At 41.9% G+C, this 18,270-nt stretch overlaps 1 long non-coding RNA gene and 1 pseudogene across 1 annotated transcript in view; one reads left to right on the top strand and one right to left on the bottom strand.

The window, feature by feature from the left end:
- Positions 1-8,139, bottom strand: part of LOC131512546 (uncharacterized) — a 106,715-nt gene extending 98,576 nt beyond the window's left edge. Inside the window, exon 1 of the long non-coding RNA XR_009262179.1 lies at positions 7,373-8,139. This is a non-coding gene — a long non-coding RNA (uncharacterized LOC131512546). The remainder of the gene's footprint in view (positions 1-7,372) is intronic.
- Positions 8,140-16,893: 8,754 nt separating this feature from the next.
- On the top strand, positions 16,894-17,419 carry LOC131517615 (FUN14 domain-containing protein 1-like; annotated as a pseudogene).
- Positions 17,420-18,270: the final 851 nt, after the last annotated feature.

Here is an 18,270-nt window from a genome sequence, read left to right as displayed (position 1 = left end):
ATCTTATTTGATCAGAATCAAATTTATCTTACAAATTCCAATCTATTAGATTCAAACTATGCTAGTTGTATAATAGTGTGCTCATGCATATTAAAAAAAATATTCTAAATATCTATGCAATTCATGGTTTTACAAATTTGCAGTTTCAAATATTTACAGCCCCAGGCTTATCAGCCTACACAGCCAGTTGTATGCCCTTTACAAACACACCCAGGTTTTCTTCAACTACTTCCTTGTTCATTTCAAAAGAGAAAGAGCCTTGAACAGAGGTTAATCTCTCCTTGTTCATGGTTTGGTACAAAATTGAGATTCAATCTCTATCTATCTCTCCCTCCCTTTCCTCCCCCTCCAACCAGAGGAATAACACAGAATGTAAGATCATAAATATATTAATGTGTTTCAAAATCACCCTAGAGGAGGCAGAAGGTTCAGGAAACTTGTTAAAATCAGTTTCCCAGGCCTCAGAAATGACAAGTCCATTGATCTGGGATAGGAGCCTAAGAAGCTGTTGTTTTTTGTTTGATTTTTAACAATTTCTCCCAACCAATTCTGATGCCTATTTTCTGAAAATTGGACTTAGACATGCTGCCTTAAAGGGGAAAGCTAGAAAATGAAAACCATCTATTGGACATGTGACTATAAAATGATAAAACAGATTTAATTTTCTTTTCTTAACCCAAAAAATCACAACCCCTCATTATTCCTTCATGTAATAAGCTCCTAGGTAAATCCACTGTGTTCTCTGATGTGCAGAATTTTCCACAGAAACAGCATCAAGTCAAATACACCTATGCAATCAGCGTGAGTAGCAGCAGGACAACACTTCCCACTACAGCCGTTCCTGAACACAATGTTTACCTGATAGGTAATCGTAACAAATGATCTTGGTAAATCTCTCTAGTGCTCCAAGGCTAAGTGAGTCATTTATTTATCACATAGAAAAAAAGCAGTTGAGTTCACTGCAACGATGGATGATTTATCCAGGTATTTGAGTATAACCTTCCCACAGCCATCGTTTCATAAAACCTTGAAATTAGTAGATAGCTAACTAGTTATTCAAAAAGTTCATCAGTGAAATGTGCCCCATCATAACATCAAGATTAGAGTGTTTCTTCTTTACATATCCTCTGTTAGGTGCCTCTTTTTTTGGCAGCACTGACTATACTACAATACAAGAGAGATAAGTGGATTTATTTTTGTTTGTTTCTTTATTTTGAACTGCATCAACTCATTCTCTTAATATTCTTCCAAGGATATAGGAAAGAATATAAATTGGGAGAATTTTGTTAGAGGCCCTCATTACCTAAGGTGTCACAATTGAAAGTCAAATTCACTATTTATGTGTTTCAAATGATGCTTTTGAAACACAATGAGGATTTCACATGTAAGCCAAGTGGTTTTGACTTGAGTAGTGATTCTTTCCCACTTACCCATTCTCCTGCCACTTTCAAATCTCATCCAGCAACCCCAGAAAACAATCTCATGCCCAAGTGGGAGGGAGTTAGGAAATGACAGGATTGCAGAAGAAAGCCCTTACAAATTTTCAAAACATAGAATGTACTTGCATTTTGATACAGGTTAAAACAGAAAGATTCATTTCCAGGATCTCCTACTTGTCATCCACATAAAAATATTAACCTTCAATGCCTACATCTTAACCACAGTATTGAGAAGGGTAAAAAAATAAACATATTCTCTCTAGAGTATTTCATTGATTCTATAGCTTTGGCATGATTTATAGCATTGAAATGTCTTTTGAGCACTGTGCTTTTTTTCCCTCAGGGTCATTACTAGTCCATAGGGTGCCTTTGTGTGAATTAGAAAGAGGCACCCATTCCCCAAGACATTTTACTTCCATATGTCATAACATTGAAATAATATACTGATTTTGTTTGAAAAAGACACTTCACCACATCTGCAAGAAAAACTGAGATAACAAATATCAAATCTATGTTGCTGGCCATGGAAATCATGTCCCCTTAGTCATGGTACCCTTGTGCAATGATCAAAATGGCACAACTGTGAGAAACAGCTAGTCCTTCTCTCCCTTTGCTTTCAGCCTTCTCCATTTGCTAGCCAGCCCAGCTGCTCCTGAGTCCTACTGAAACTCTAGTAAATTGCTCTCTCAAAGATCACTCATGATACTCTTCCTGCCAAATTCAAATTCAAATCTACCTTCTTGGAATTCTCTCCTCCTACTTTTTTTCTAAATTTTATACATATATATATATGTATATATATATATATATATATATATATATATACACACACATATATTTATTTGTGTGTGTATATATGTATATATATGTACATATGTGTATATATATTTATTTATGTGTGTATATATATGTGTGTGTATATATATGTACATATATATATACATATATATTTTTTTTTTTTAATTTACACCCAAGTTAGCACACAGTGCAATAATGATTTCAGGAGTAGATTCCAGTGATCCATCCCCTATGTATAACACCTAGTGCTCATCCCAACAAGTGTCTTCCTTAATGCCCCTTGCCCATTTAGCCCATCCCCCCACCCACAACCCCTCCAGCAGCCCTCAGTTTGTTCTCTGTATTTAAGAGTCTCTTGTGCTTTGTCCCCCTCCCTGTTTTTATATTATTTTTGCTATCCTTCCCTTATGTTCATGTTTTGTATCTTAAATTCCACATATAAGTCAAGTCATATTTATCTTTCTCTGACTGACTACTCTCACTTAGCATAATACACTCTAGTTCCATCCACATTGTTGCAAATGGCAAGATTTCATTCTTTTTTGATTGCCGAGTAATACTCCATTGTATAGATATACCACTTCTTCTTTATCCATTCATCTGTCAATGGACATTTGGGCTCTTTCCATATTTTGGCTATTGTCAATAGCACTGCTATAAACATTGGGGTGCATGTGCCCCTTTGAAACAGCACACCTGTATCCTTTGGATAAATACCTAGTAGTGCAATTGCTGGGTGGTAGGGTAGTTCTATTCTTAATTTTTTCAGGAACCTCCATACTGTTTTCCAGAGTGGCTGAACCAGTTTGTATTCCTACCAGCAGCACAAAAGGATTCCTCTTTCTCTGCATCTTCACCAGCGTCTGTCGTTGCCTGAGTTTTTAATTTTAGCCATTCTGACAGCTGCGAGGTGGTATCTCATTGTGATTTGATTTGTATTTCTCTGATGATGAGTGATATTGAGCATCTTTTCATATGTCTGTTAGTCATCTGGATGTCTTCTTTAGAAAAGTGTCTATTCACGTCTTTTGCCTGTTTCTTCACTGGATTATTTGGTTTTTGGGTGTCGAATTTGATAAATTCTTCATAGATTTTGGATACTAGCCCTTTATGCGATATGTCATCTGCAAATATCTTCTCCCATTCCAGTCAGGTGCCTTTTAGTTTTATTTCCTTCTCTGTGCAGAAGCTTTTTATCTTGATGAGGTCCCAATAGTTCATTTTTGCTTTTGTTTCCCTTGTCTCCAGAGACGTGTTGAGTAAGAAGTTGCTGTGGATAAGGTCACTCTCCTCCCACTCTTAATCCTGATTTCTCTTTCTCCCTTTCCTAGTAGCAATTCTTGTTCTGCTCCTTTTCTGTGGGCTCTGTTCTTAGACTCTAATTCTGAGGAATCTTGTCAATTCTCCCTGAGCTAAAATGGCCTTTGGAGCTAAGGTATTTTGCAGGTGAAAGCTAAAAGGGCTGCCTATCCAATACAACTTAGCCTGTACCCCTTCCCTGTTTCCCAGGGCAAATATTCCAGTAAATGCTTGTCTTCCTGTAAAATGTGGGGCACAGGCCTCTAGATTCAGTGACAAGACAACCATCTGTGACTTGAGCCATGTCATGTTTCATCGCATCTGCAGAGCCCCATGGCTTGTTCAGGAGAAGGATCTGGAATTTCAGACTCTATAGTAACTAAAAAGACTTCTGCGAATCACTGTCCAGGGCCACAGCCCTCTGCTTCTGGCCTCCAACCTTCCACAACACTCTGAGGAAGATGGTTCCTCATCAAGCCTATAATTCAATAGCCACCCAGTATGGTGAGGAACAAAGATATTCTTCACAGCCCTGTAAGCTCTATGAGTAACTAAAGTGTCTCTCCACTGGCTAGTGATATTCCCAAGTTTAAGAATGAGATCTTCATGACTTACTGGGCTTAGGGAAGATCATGTTCCTGGATGACATTCTGATATGGTCCATGACCTGCCTTCAGCTCCTGGGTGAACCCTTCCTGAATACAAGATGTAGGAAAAGTATTTATTGCCTCTCTTCAAAGACAACCTCCTCTAACAAGGGTTAGTAATATGCTAGAATGGTAAACATACCCCTTTCTCTCTCCCCTCTCTTCTCTCTTTCTCCCTCCTTTAAATATCCAGGACAATGCTTCCTGAACTTACTGGCTTTTTTCTCCTGACAATGCCATAAAGAACCACTTGAAGAGACAGCCATTTCAAAATCCATGGTGGCCGAAGTCTTCCAGCACCTGAATGCCAGTTTCCTTTGCCTTGTATCCCACATTATCCTTACTCTTTGTGAGTAAAATATATCCCACTGATGGTGGGAGGGGAGGATGTTTTGTTTTTCTACAAGTGCACCTTTTCTCTAACCATCTTACACGCTGAAAACGAAGTAAACATTGAAATAAAAATGTTAAAGCACCTTCAAGAACTAAGCAGCGTTTTTTTTCCCCCTTCTCAGCCAATATGATGGGGGGTGGGGGAGATTTGACATTTCCATTGCAGTCTAAAATTATAATAGGGCTAAAAAAATAACCTTGGTGGTCACTGGCCTGACATGAGTCTGGTTAAACCTTAAGGAAACTCTTCCAAGATAGGAATTAGATGCTTCAAAATTTGTTGGAATGTGGTCAACAGAAAAATAAAAATTTAAAACCTGGTTTACTTGCCTGAAGGACCTCCATGAGGTAGACTCTACACAGGAAACAATTCCATCTTCCAGAGTGAATATTCACTCATTTTCTTTTCCAGCCAGGAGTTTGTAAGAAGCCAGCAGGCAATGCAGTCATGTAGTAATGTCCTTCCCACTGCCAAGATGGATTAATGCTGGGAGAGCTTACAACTGGTGAGTAATCAGTAGTGCTTGCAGACCCTCCAAGATCCCCAAGGTGTGATTATTTTCATACGTAGATTTCTGTCATCATCCTCCAAAGGGTGCTTTGTCATTTCCTTTAGTCTTCCCTCACTGGACTCTCAAGCCCATGTTACAAGGACGACATATTTTCCAAGTCATTGCCAATCTTCTACTCAAACCAAGTTGGTGAGCACTTTAGAGACAGTGCTAAAATGTGAAAGCTACATTAACAAAGTACTACTAGGGTTGGGGTTTTTTTTGTTTTGTTTTTGTTTTTTGGTTTTTTTTTTTTTTTTCATGATTCTGGAAAGGTATGAATAACTATTAAAACAAGATTTAGGGGGCACCTGGGTGGCTCAGTTGGTTGTGTGTCCGATTTTGGCTCAGGTCATGATCTTACGGTTTGCGAATTCAAGCCCAGCATTGGGCTCACTGATGTTAGCACAGAGTCTGGCTTGGATCCTCTGTCCCCCTCTCTCTCCACCCTTCCCCAGCTCATGCTCTCTCTCTCTCCCTCAAAAATAAATAAAACATTAAAAATATAATAAAATAAAATTTAGAACCTAACTATCCTCCAGGCTCACTGATTTGGTTTATTATGTGCCTACCTAATCTTCAGGTTGATATAAAGGTGTCATGGACCTACTATAATCTCAGATTATGAATAACCACATTGAAACAACAATCCTACCCCTGTAAGATGTGAGTTTTCAAATTAATTGCTCTCTGCGTATTTTAGCATTTACAGCCATTCATTCTTCAATTTCTCTTACCACCATCCCACTCTTTGACTTGTGTTCAGCTCCACTCTGGTGGGACTAACCAGGCCGCTGAAATGGGAAGTCTTACATCAAAAGAACTCACATTCTCGAGTCAAATGGCCATATGTTCAAGTTCTGTCTCTGCCAGCACCTAGTTGGGAATCCTTAGATGATGCACCTAAACTCTATGAGCTTTGGTTTCCTCATCTATAAATTGGACATACGGTTTACCTCAAAGGGATTATAAGAGCCCATTCTTGTAAAGTGTTTCGCACAGTGCTCAATAAGTGCTAATCCTGATAGCATTTGTGTTAGTAATAATTATTATTAATATTATTGTTACTTCCTTGAATCAAAACTTACCTAGTTTAGAATCTTTGTCTAATAGTAAGTTTTAGACTCCAGTAGGCTCTAAGTTACAGCTCCTCCCTGCTGGTGGAGCTGGCAATGAGGTCGGTGGAGGCTCAGCAGAACTGTACAGCTATCCTGGATTCTCCTGTTACTATTCCTCTCCACTGGTGGTTCCTTGACCTGAGCCTAATACCCTTCCCCAGGGCTTAGGAATCTGCAAGTCTTTGATTCCTACCTAGTCACTCAGAAGGTGGGTACTTCTGTCTGTCCTCTTCCCAGACCCCTTCACCTCTGAGCCCCAAGTCTTAAGGTCATATACAACAGTAAGGGTATAATTTTGGCAAACTGGGCCAAACGTGTCTCTAGACACTCATAAGTTCTGATCAGCAACTCCAACCCCAGACACACTGTATTGCCTAAGCTGAGTGATGCCCCTGATTCACAGTAGCCCTAGCCATAAACCAGCAGGCCCTGCCTTTGCTGATGTCAGAATCACCCAAGGGTTTTGAAAAACACAGATGTCTGCCCCACTCCCTACCCTGGAAGTCTGTATTTTTAAGGTGTCTGGGTGATTCTGATGATAACCCCAGTTTGAGAAGCTCTCATTTTAACAACTACCAAACATGCTTATCTGTTCTCCCCATGTCTTGGAACTGGGTTATCTCTTCTGAACTACATAAACCTGCTGCTGTTTCCCCTAAACCCAGTTTGTTGTTGATTCTGGTGACTATGAACTCCAACAAGGTCATAGGAACTTAAGCTGCTGATTATGGCTTAGGAACCTTCCTCCGCATCCCAGTCCCTTGGGCCCAAGAAACAGAAAAGATCTCATATTTGAGTCAAAGAGAGAGCACCAGGGTTGTAGAATCAGTAGCAGCTAGTGTGGAACAAGGGGTGTGAGTTCAAAAGATTTAAAGGCCTGTGACTCCGACACTGATCAAAAGAAAATAAAGCGCCCTTCCCCTTGCCAAGCCAATCTAACATGATATAGCACAAGTGTACTGGTGAAGGTCATAAAACAAGCCTAGTGAGACCTTTGTTTTCTAACAGTAAGTAAAACAGAAAAGAAAATATAAAGATTGTGACCTGAAGTGATTAAAACAAATCAGGAGGGCAATTTGTGTTTGTGGGTATTTGGGGGGGGGGGGGGGGGTACCAGTTGCACATACCTGGACCAGAACTCCAGCTTTATTTCCATTCGCCTCCAGGTGCCAGGTACTTTCTTACACCCTGCCCACTGGCGTGGCTGGCTGTTTAACACGTGCCTAATAAACTAGACAATCCCGGGCTGGGGGAGCTGGGGCACTGCGCTGCAGGAGACCAATGGGGGGGCTCCCTCAAGACTGACAGCAAAGCCAAGTTAGCGTGAGCTTCTGCTGTTAAGAGGCAACGCTCTGAAGGCAAGAGGAGGCGTCCCGCACTCCCCCGGCTCCTCCGCACTCTTTGCAGCGTTTCCTTCTGAGCAGAGCCCAGTAGGTTCCCACTTGGAACGCTTCGAGTCTTTCTCGTGCTTGCCTGGCCTCGCCCAGGATTCTTTTCGGAAGATTTCGGGGCCTGGCGGGGGCTCGAACCCCAGGAACTGTGAAATCATGACCTGAGCCAAAACCAAGAGCGGGTGGCTTAATCAACTGATCCACCCAGGTGCCCCTTATAAAGCCATTCGTAAGAGCAATATAGTTCACTGCCAGGTGCCTCCACTGACATCTCAGGTCTCCACAGTCCTTTGAATCACTCTTTTCTCCTCTAGAGCAGACAACCTTTAATACTAATTTTCTCTCAGACTGTGTGAGAGCTCTCTCCAAGGAAAACAGTTCTTGGCCAACGTCTTCCCACCACGGTGACAAACTAAGAGCAGTGCCCGTGGGTTGGCGACCACGAAGCAGTCAACAGAGTTGACGCTCACAAGAACCGGCCCGGGGCGGGCGCGAGCCTGGGGACGCCGAGCAGGTGGCGGGCCGGCGGCTGGAGGGGGCCGGCCTGCGGGGTGCGCATGCGCCACCTGCGCAGCCAGCGCCGCAGAGCGTTCCAGGCGGCGGCGAGACGTGGAGGCCCAGATTTTGGCCCCGCGGCGGCGCCTGAGGTCGTGTTCCCGCCTGGGGCACTGTTTTGTGTCACCTCGACTCGAGTTCTTTCCAGGGATTAGCCCTGACTGCGTGATTAATCAGCACTTTCTGGATTTCTCTGAGCGACGTCAGCTGTGCTCAGATAAATTAGGCTCCTCTCTGAAGGCTTCTGCCCCAGCAGAGTCCTGTGTCCCGGAGGCTGGCTCAGGGACCTCTCCTGGCCCAGGCAGCCACCGCCAAATCCGCCCGGTTGGCCCCCGGGGCACTGGGTGCCCGGCCACAGCGCCTCTGTCTACTGCTTTTGCTCACTGGTTAAATGCAAGAACTCAAGATTTTCATGATTATAAAAGGAGGACATGCTCGAGTAAAAGGTGGAAAATTACACACAGAGAAGGAATCACCCAAAGTGTCACTCTCAGGGCTCAGTCTGTTGATTCTGAAGCATTTGTGCCCAGTCTTTTTTTCTCCTTTTCCTTCTCTTCCTCCTCCTCCTCCTCCTTCTCCTCCTTCTTTTTTTCTTTGCAAAAGATTTTGAGGTTTTAAACATTGCTCAGCTGCAGTCATATTATAAATATATTTTGTATCCTACCTTTTTTACTTAATATTGTAGCAGAAACATGTTATGCACTTTTAGCAAACATTAAAGCTCCTAGAGTCCCCTTAGTGGATGTGCCATCAGTTATTTAAACACAATTTCAATTTATGGGCATATAGTATGTCTCTTAACTTTCACTGGTATATAGGTTGTGAGTAGACCATCCCTACACCCTTGCCCATGTTTAGGGGTTGTTGGTTGGTGGAGCATACAAGCATACAATCCCCGCCTAAATTTCACCCAGTGTATGTTCAGGAGTGACGGAACCTTGGAAACTGCTGCTCTTTTCCATATTGTTGATGGTAGAGAGCAAGGAGAGAGGACTGATTGTACAGAGCAGTGGGCTGAGATTTTGTGCCTCTAAAGTGGGAGGTCACAGTCTTTGCAATGGAGGTGGAGGTTAGTAGCAAAAGAGAATGCACCTCTCATTCAGGTAAGGAAGAGAGTCCACAGAAAAACAGTAAGCTGGCACCTAAAAGAAAAACTCTCCAGGAAGATAAGTGGATGATTTTTATAACACTGATGTTGAACATTCAGTTTTACTTCTGTTAGTCACAAGCTTCAATGTGTTATTTGGGAAAACTCTTCTTGTCTCTTTGTCTTATTAAAAACAAAAAATCAGAAATGCGGAAAAAGAACTGGGCTAAGCGAAGGAAGAGTAATGCCACTTAGTGCGTTTTCTGCCTTGCTGTGAATTGCCTCTCTAGAAAGAGAGATTGGTCTCTTTTTGTAAGATTGCAGGTATCTAGGATAAACAAAGCCCAGGAGCCGTCCAGTACTTCTCTGTGAGCTCCTACATGCACCTACTTCTAACCTCCGGCAAGTCACTTTGACTGTTGTGGTAGTAGAAGGAAATGGCGAAGAAAGGCTGATGGTTTGAGAACATTCAGGCTTCTGAGAGCTTTTTTCCAGAAGATCTTACACATAACTGTTGTTTGTTAGTCTGCTCATTAAAGGACATGCGATGCTAGTAGTTACGTGAATACCACAGCACTATGGGTCCCTGCTGTGCTTGGAGTTGTGACTGTAACCCAAGGGATAAGCAGGAACAGCCAGCTCTTGGCATCTCCCTCTTTGCTTGGTCTGGAGAGGCTTTCCCTTTATGAGAGAAAATGTGGCATGCACTATCTCTAGTCGAGCCAGTTTTCTCAAAGGTATCTCTGTGTGGAAAGCTAGACTGACCAACTGGCAACATTCTCTGTCTTGTTTTAAACACACACCATAGGGGTGCCTGGGTGGTTTACTTGGTTAAGCGGCTGAGTTTGGCCCAGGTCATGATCTCACAGTGAGTGAGTTCAAGCCCTGTGTTGCACTCTGTGGTGACAGCCTGGAGCCTGCTTCAGATTCTGTGTCTCTCTCTTTCTACCCCTACCCTGTTCATACTCAGTCTCTATCAAAAAATAAATAAACATTAAAAAAATTGGGGGGGGGGGGTTGCCTGGGTGGCTCAGTCAGTTGAGCGTCTGACTTCAGCTCAGGTCATGATCTCGCGGTTCGCGAGTTCGAGCCCCGCGTCGGGCTCTATGCTGACAGCATAGAGCCTGGAGCCTTCAAATTCTGTGTTTCCCTCTCTCTCTGTTCCTCCCCCACTCATGCTCTGTCCTTCAAAAATAAGTTAAAAAAAAAAAAAGAAAGAAAAAGAAAAAAATTTTTAAATAAATAAATACACACCACAAAGCAGGCAACTTGTGTAACTGGTATATATTGTGCAAACTAGCTGTCAATTCCTGATCCATCTGAGAACGCTAGCAGTGAAATAACCTCAGAAGGACAGAGACAGGCCATGGTGGATTCTTTTCCCCTCTGAATCCAGAAGAGACGCCTGCCCTTCTCCCTGTCTCCTTTCCAGAGCAGCTTTCTCTACTGACAGTGCAGCCATCCTCCTCCTTCTAACCAACCTGCCTTGCCTCTGTGGTCTCCACCTAGAGGACAGGTCACCCTGGTGTCTCTGCAGGGTGATATTTGCTGTAAGAGTGGAGGAAAGCCAGCCTTCTGAGCGTGACGCTCCAGATATGGCTGCCAACAAAAACCCACCAGCTCCCAGATCTCCAAATCTGCTCCTTTTTTGGTACCCAGGGATTCTTACAGCTCCCATTTCTGGAGGATGGTTTCCTTTTTGCTATCCAGTTGTCGTAAGATGGGGAAAAGCCAGCTCCATTCTCATCATGTCCACTGAGGTCAGTCCCGCCCAGCCTGGGCTCTCAGCATCTCTTTCTCCAAGTCACAACATTCTCCAGGCACTTGCTAACCCTGCTGTGTTCTGCCTGTTAAAAGGTCACCTGCTTTTTGAATTCTTTCCACTCTCCTCCCGGTTATTTGTGATAGCCTCTTAGAAGCTTAAAAATAACATTTATTTCCCCAGTGGTTTTGTATATTTCCATTTGGCAAACTTTATTTTGTTCCATGTGTTTCTAAGGGAACAGAAACCAAAATGGTTTATATCCTACTTCCTACAGTGGCCCGACTGATGTTTTCAGACTGGAATTGTCCTTCAGCTCAAAGTGGGTACACCCAACTATAAGCTGGGCCTTGATGAAGAAATTATATAAACTACAAGGACAATGGACATTGTTTGGCGGTTGGAAAATCTACTTCATCGTACTTCCTTTAATCAGCAGTGAATTTTTTAATAGATAGATTCAAGCTACGTTGCATGGATATGATAACAATATAAAAGAAAGTTACATTATAATCATAAACCATGACACTGAACCCCATTGTTAAAATAAAAATGAGGGCATTATAAGAAGTCAAAATGGAAGACTGGAAGGGGTGCACTGGGGGACTTCCAAGGAAAGGAAATATGCAGGAAGTGTTCTATTTGAAGATCTCAGTGATAGTTACATGAATGTGTCCACTTTGTGAAAATTCATTGAGCTCCATATTTATGATCACATTTTTTGCATGTATGTTCTACTTGAATACAAAGTTGAATTACAATAAACAAACTGAGGGTTTTGTTGAAGCAGGCAGTTAAGGCAATGAAGGCAATTATTCATTCAACAAATATTGTTTTAGTACCTAGTCAGTGCACGATGGTAAGCACAGACTTTGTACAGACTACAGGAATGAAAATGTTAGTGGCCACAGAGTCTGGCCTCAAGGAGTTTACAGTTAAGAGTCGGCTACAAAATAAATTAAAAGGGCTCAATGCATGTACCAATGCTGGATTATTCATTGTGGCAAATGTAGTATAGTAATATGAGCATTAGGAGACATGAGCTAAGGGGTATATAGGAATCCTCTATATAATCTTCACAACTATTCTGTAATTCTGATCCTATTCTAAATTTAAAGTTTTATTTAAAAAATTTTCAATGGGGGTGCCTGGGTGGCTCAGTCGGTTGGGCGTCCGACTTCAGCTCAGGTCAGGATCTCACAGTCCGTGAGTTCGAGCCCCGCGTCGGGCTCTGGGCGGATGGCTCAGAGCCTGGAGCCTGCTTCCAATTCTGTGTCTCCCTCTCTCTCTGCCCCTCCCCCATTCATGCTCTGTCTCTCTCTGTCTCAAAAATAAATAAACGTTTAAAAAAAATTAAAAAAAATTTTTTTTTCAATGTCGGGACCTGGGTGGCTCAGTCAGTTGAGCGTCTGACTTTGGCTCAGGTCATGATCCTATGGTTTGTGGGTTCCAGCCCTGCATCAGGCTCTGTGCTGACAGCTCAGAGCCTGGAGCCTGCTTTGGATTCTGTGTCCCCCTCTTGCTTTCTGCCCCTCCCCCACTTGTGTTTGTGCACTCTCTCTCTCCCTCCCTCTCAAAAAAAAAAAAAAAAAAAACCTTAAAAATTTTTTTTCAATGTCATTAGAATGACTCTAAGGTAGAGATTATTTTTGGACTAAGGGAATCAGAGATAACTTTGTAAAAGAAAAAAATGTGTGAGCCAGGTCTTAAAGGAAGAACAGAATCATAACCAAGAAAGCTGGGGAAGTTTTCCAGACAGGAAAAAAAAAATGATACAAGAAACTGTGGAATCAATAGCTATGGTATGGAAACAACCTAAAGAAAGAAGAACATTCTGCTGTTTTTGACAATGTGGATAGACTTTGAAGGCATTATGCTAAGTGAAATAAGTCAGAGAAAGACACTGTCTGATCTCACTTATATATGGATTCTAAAAAAGTTGAACTCGGGGTGCCTGGCTGGCTCAGTGGGTATAGAATCTGACTTTTGGTCTCAGGGTAATGAGTTCAAACATCACGATGGGCATAGAGCTTACTTAGAAAAAACAAAAAAATAAAAAGCTAAAAAAATTAAAAAGCTGAACTCATAGAAACAGAGAGTAGAATGTTGGTTACCAAGGGCTGGGGGTGGGAGGTAGGAAATAGGGAGATGTTGGTCAAAAAGCACAAAATGCCAATTTTATATTCATTAGAAAATGAATATGTTCTAGGGATCTACTAGATGGCATGGTGATTATAGTTAATAATACTGTATTATATACCGAGAAGTTCCTAGGAGAATAAATCTTAAATGTCTCCCCATACACACACACACACACAAAGTAGTTATGTGACCTGAGGGAGGTTGTACCCAATCCTATGGTGGTAATCATTTTGCAATGTGTAAAATGTATCAAATCCATACATGATAATACGCTGTGAATTTACACAGTGTTATGTGTCAGTTATGTCAGTAGGACTGGAAAAGAAACTGTAGAGTATCTCTCAGGACCAGTCATGGTTCTGTACAGATGGTGAACTGGGAGCAGGAAAGAAGTGAAGCTGCACCAGAAAAGCAGTGGGCCTTAAAAGCAGATCAGAAGGAGCCTTACATGTTTAAAACTTAACTAATGCACAAATAGCTCCAAATTGCTATTGACAGCCATTATAGTACAATGAAAGATAAATACATTAGTCTGAAAACCAAGGGAAATGAATATATTTAAATCACCTCCCTAATGTGTGTACCTCTGCCACAAGTTAAAGGAATTCTATTGTAACATTTACTGAACACTCACTATGTACCAGGTACTGTGATAAACCCCTTTCTTTCTACTATCTTATTTACTCATCCTCAGATCCTTATGAAGCATCTGTTATTATTTCATTTTACAGATAGAAAATTGAGAACTTGTTTGTTTCCAGCAAATACAAAAGAGTTGTAAATATAAAAAATAGATACAGCCACCTGAGGTCTTGTGTGTTTCCAACAAATGCAAAAGTCATAAATGTCAAAAATAGATATAGTACTTAGTGCCAGAATGTGCTTCAGTGGTTAAAATAGAACTCTGAGTTGAAAATATGTTTACATTCACATTTTATTTAAATTTATCTTTTAACTGAAAAGAGAGTCATCTGGGACTAATTTAAGTTCTTCAAGACCTAATGGTCTTGATAAGTCCATTTATCAAGCGTGTTTTATGGAATAATTCAGACAAGCATGTTTGGCAAGAGGTAATTATCACAAGCAGTACCAAAAACTGATAAAGTCTGGCCTACATAGCTAGACTAGACGTAGCGCAGGACAGTTGTTTTCCAGTTCGGTTGTAAACTCTTGTTCTGTAGAATCAGAGACAACACTGTTATGCTACATAAACTATAGGATGGACATCCCAGCTCTGAGCTGTGAATGTTTCCAAATAGTTCCAAAGAAAATGAAAAGGATTTAACCTTTCTATCGTGGGGTTTCTAGAAGCATTGTGAGCGAATACAAAGCCAAGTTACTATGTATTTGAGAGTCACATGGCTCAATAGTTACTAATGTCATTTTTTCCCCTACTTATAAGACACAGTGAAAAACAAAATAGGTTTTAGTTTGGCTCTTCATAAATCTCAAATCATGCAGAAATAAAAAGTTCATCAAAGATCCATAGTTTCCATTGAGAATTGCCTTCTTTCGGTTTTTTTAGAAGACTTGTCCTCCGCACAATAAACCACAAAATAAATTTTCCCGTTTTCATGTGTGTTGAAAGAGAATTAAATTCTTGAATGGAAATTGTGTTTTCTTTTAATTCCTGACAAACTGTGTCCTACACCTGATAGCCACAAGGTAGGAAGGCAGCTGAGTTATTCAAAGAAGCATTCTGTTCCTGATGTTGCCATTCAGTATCACAGGGTGTGATGAAAACTGGAACAAATATGGAAATCACAGAGGTGCCAGAACATTACATTTAAAAAATGGAATTATTTGAGTCAATCTGGAATGTCTGGTTCTTTTGGTTTAGGCCTCATGGGTAGCATTGTGCTTCAAAAACAACTTGAATTGGCTACCAGGATTCCAGAAGGGTAACATAATCTTGTACCTTTGTGGAGAGATGCTTATCTTTGTCTACTGTTAACAGAAAGAGGCTGGAATCTTCCACCTTTTCATGTTTCAAAATGAAAATTGTTCAAATAAGTTCCAAACCTGAATGGAATTTGGAAACAAGAATGGGGAGAGGTAATTTCTCAGTTCTTTTTGGTTTTGCTAGTCTTTATGTCAAATAAATGCCCCAACATGACTCAAATTCTCTATAGCTAGAGAAATATGGGGCTTGGGGGAGGCTCATCCTGACCACTTCCCCTTCTGTGATTTGACACTTACAAGTTCTCAGAGTTAGTAATCCTGAATACAAGGCTCAGACCCGCAAGGAGACAGAGACACTTAAATGAGACCCAGGAGTGGCAATGTGCCAACTCTCCTTCTAGAAAATGCAGCCTGGAACCCAGGGCCCCCTGCCCCCTGCCATGGATGCTTCTACCCCTGCAGAGGCCTCCACTGAGGGCTGTGACCACAGGGAAGGTCTCACTTCTCCCCTGTCACCAACACACAAAGTTGAAGGGGTGTTGTCCAACCACAGTAAAGGGTTGGGGAAAACCAGAGGGAATTACAACACATGAAGGAAGGAATTTTAAGCTGTGTCATCCAACTGAGGGAAAAAAATCCCCACCAAGTTAAGGGGATACACCCAAACTCCTAACCTTGTTGACTTCTTGTCGCATAGTGACAATGAATCCCCAGGCACCTTTGGGTCTCTGGAGCTTCTTCCCGTGGGGTGGTCTAACTCCATCATTCCTCCTCTTCTTGGTGCAGTAGATAGCTCCGTGCCTGGTCTATCCACTTAGAAGACTAATGGCTCCAGCAGGACAGTCGATGGTGCCTTGTAGGAATCTACGATCCAGTTCCTTTAAAAGCATCACTTTCGGTCTGGTTTGCAAACATACCTCTGAATTCTACTTGGAATATGCACGAGCACTCACACACATGCTTCTCAATCTTTAATGTGCATATAAACGACGTGGGGTGGGGACTGATGCTGCATTTCTATTGTTTTAAACTTATTTATTTAAAAAAATTTTAATGTTTATTTATTTTGAAAGAGAGAGACAGGGTGCTAGTGGGGGAGGGGCAGAGAAAAGAGGGAGACACAGTATATTCCAGGCTCTGAACTGTCAGCACAGAGCCTGACTCCAGGCTCTAACTGACCAACTGCAAGATCATGACCTGAGGTGAAGTCTGATGCTTAACTGACTAAGCCACCCAGGTGCCTGTAATTTATTTATTTATTTTTTAATGTTTATTTTTGAGAGAGAAAGAGTATGTGTGCACGGGAGTGAGTGAGGGGCAGAGAGACAGGGAAAGAGAGTATTTGAAGGGGGCTTTGCGCTGACAGCACAGAGACTGATGCAGGGCTCAAACTCACAAACCCCTGAGATCATGATCAGAGCCAAAGTCGGATGCTTAACTGACAGAGCCACCTAGACCCTTCACTGCATTTCTTACAAGCTCCTAGGTGATGCAGCTGGTGTGGTCAGTGGCCCATATTCTGAATGATGAGGATCTAATTAGCATACAATCCATAGTCAACTGTCTTCAATTGTCCCAAAATATCTTTGACAGTTTTGGGGTTTTTTTTAATTCAGGATCCACTCTGGAATCACCCATGACATTTGGCTGTTACGTCCTTTTAGGAAGAGCTTTTATTTGGCTGCTCACTTGGTTATGCAAAGACCCAGTGAAAGTGTTAGCGTTTCCCCTTGTGAGACCTTCTGTTAAATACCTGGCCGAGGACCACACTCCTCACAGTCTCCGCGAGGGAGGGCAGAACAGAGAGAGATGGTTGGTTCAGTTACATCTGAAAGGAACCGCCTGGACCGGCGGTGTCATGGCGACCCCGGAACTGCACCCTCCAACTGCCCCCGCCAAGAGTAGGAAGGCGATGATGAGTCTTAGGAAGGGTTAGATCTAACTGAGTACACAAGAAGACACCATTGGTGGAATCGAGTATTTGGCCACAGTTCTGGACCTGTGGTAGAAAAATACTCAGTAGCCACCCAGATTGTAAGGGGTGGTGTGACTAGCTGGCATGCAGGGGGTTTTGTCCCGGAGAGCTGGAGAGCTTACAGCAACTGCAGTAGGAGGTGGCTTTGCTCTTCTGCAGATTGCCCGTCACAGTGGCTGTGTGCAGACTGACTGGAAGAGAGCGAAAAAGATGTACACTGAGCGAAGGATTGAGAAATGAGCAAATACAGCAGCACCTAAAATCAATAGTATAATTGAAGAAGCAACAGAATTTATCAAACAGAACATGTTGATATCCAGTGGATTTGTGGGAGGCTTTTTGCTAGGCCTTGCATCTTAAGGAGATGCACCTAAAATCAATAGTATAATTGAAGAAGCAACAGAATTTATCAAACAGAACATGTTGATATCCAGTGGATTTGTGGGAGGCTTTTTGCTAGGCCTTGCATCTTAAGGAGATGCGTATTCTGCACAGTGCGGTCACCTGAAAGAAGGGAAATGGTGGCAACAAGGTGGTTTGTCAACATCACTAATGGCCAGATTCTCCAGGGCAGTGAGAAGCAACTAGGGGGACAATACCAAACTCACAACTTAGTGTTTTGCCATTGAAGTTTGGCAAACTAGTGTCTGCTGTAAAAACAACCTCCGGGGGTGCCTGGGTGGCTCAGTCGGTTGGGCGACCGACTTCGGCTCAGGTCATGATCTCGTAGTCTGTGAGTTCGAGCCCCGCATCGGGCTCTGTGCTGACAGCTCAGAGCCTGGAGTCTGTTTCCGATTCTGTGTCTCCCTCTCTCTCTGACCCTCCCCTGTTCATGCTCTCTCTCTGTCTCAAAAATAAATAAACGTAAAAAAAATTTTTTTAATAAAAAATAAAAAAAAAAACCTCCATGGTATGTGTACAATAGTATTCCTGAGCAAAACATGGCTTTCATTAATTTTTTAAAATTTGCATTTGTTTTTAAATTAGCCTATAAAATACCACCATTGGATGTAGATATGTAGAGGAAAAAAATGTGTTGGCTATATTCTCCAGTGAAATATTGACCTTGTTTTAAAACAAGGACAATATTTGGCTTTATGGTATAGTGCCAATAACTAAAATTTTGTAACTAGAGCTTCAACATTAAGGTTGCTTTTTTTTTTTTTTTTTAAAAGACATGTTTGCAATAAGCTGAAGAACTATACTGCCCT

The sequence above is a fragment of the Neofelis nebulosa genome, chromosome 1 (assembly GCF_028018385.1).
Source record: "Neofelis nebulosa isolate mNeoNeb1 chromosome 1, mNeoNeb1.pri, whole genome shotgun sequence".
Taxonomy (NCBI): domain Eukaryota; kingdom Metazoa; phylum Chordata; class Mammalia; order Carnivora; family Felidae; genus Neofelis; species Neofelis nebulosa.
The sequence above is the reverse complement of the archived record's forward strand: the minus strand, read 5'-3'. Positions and strand labels throughout refer to the sequence as shown.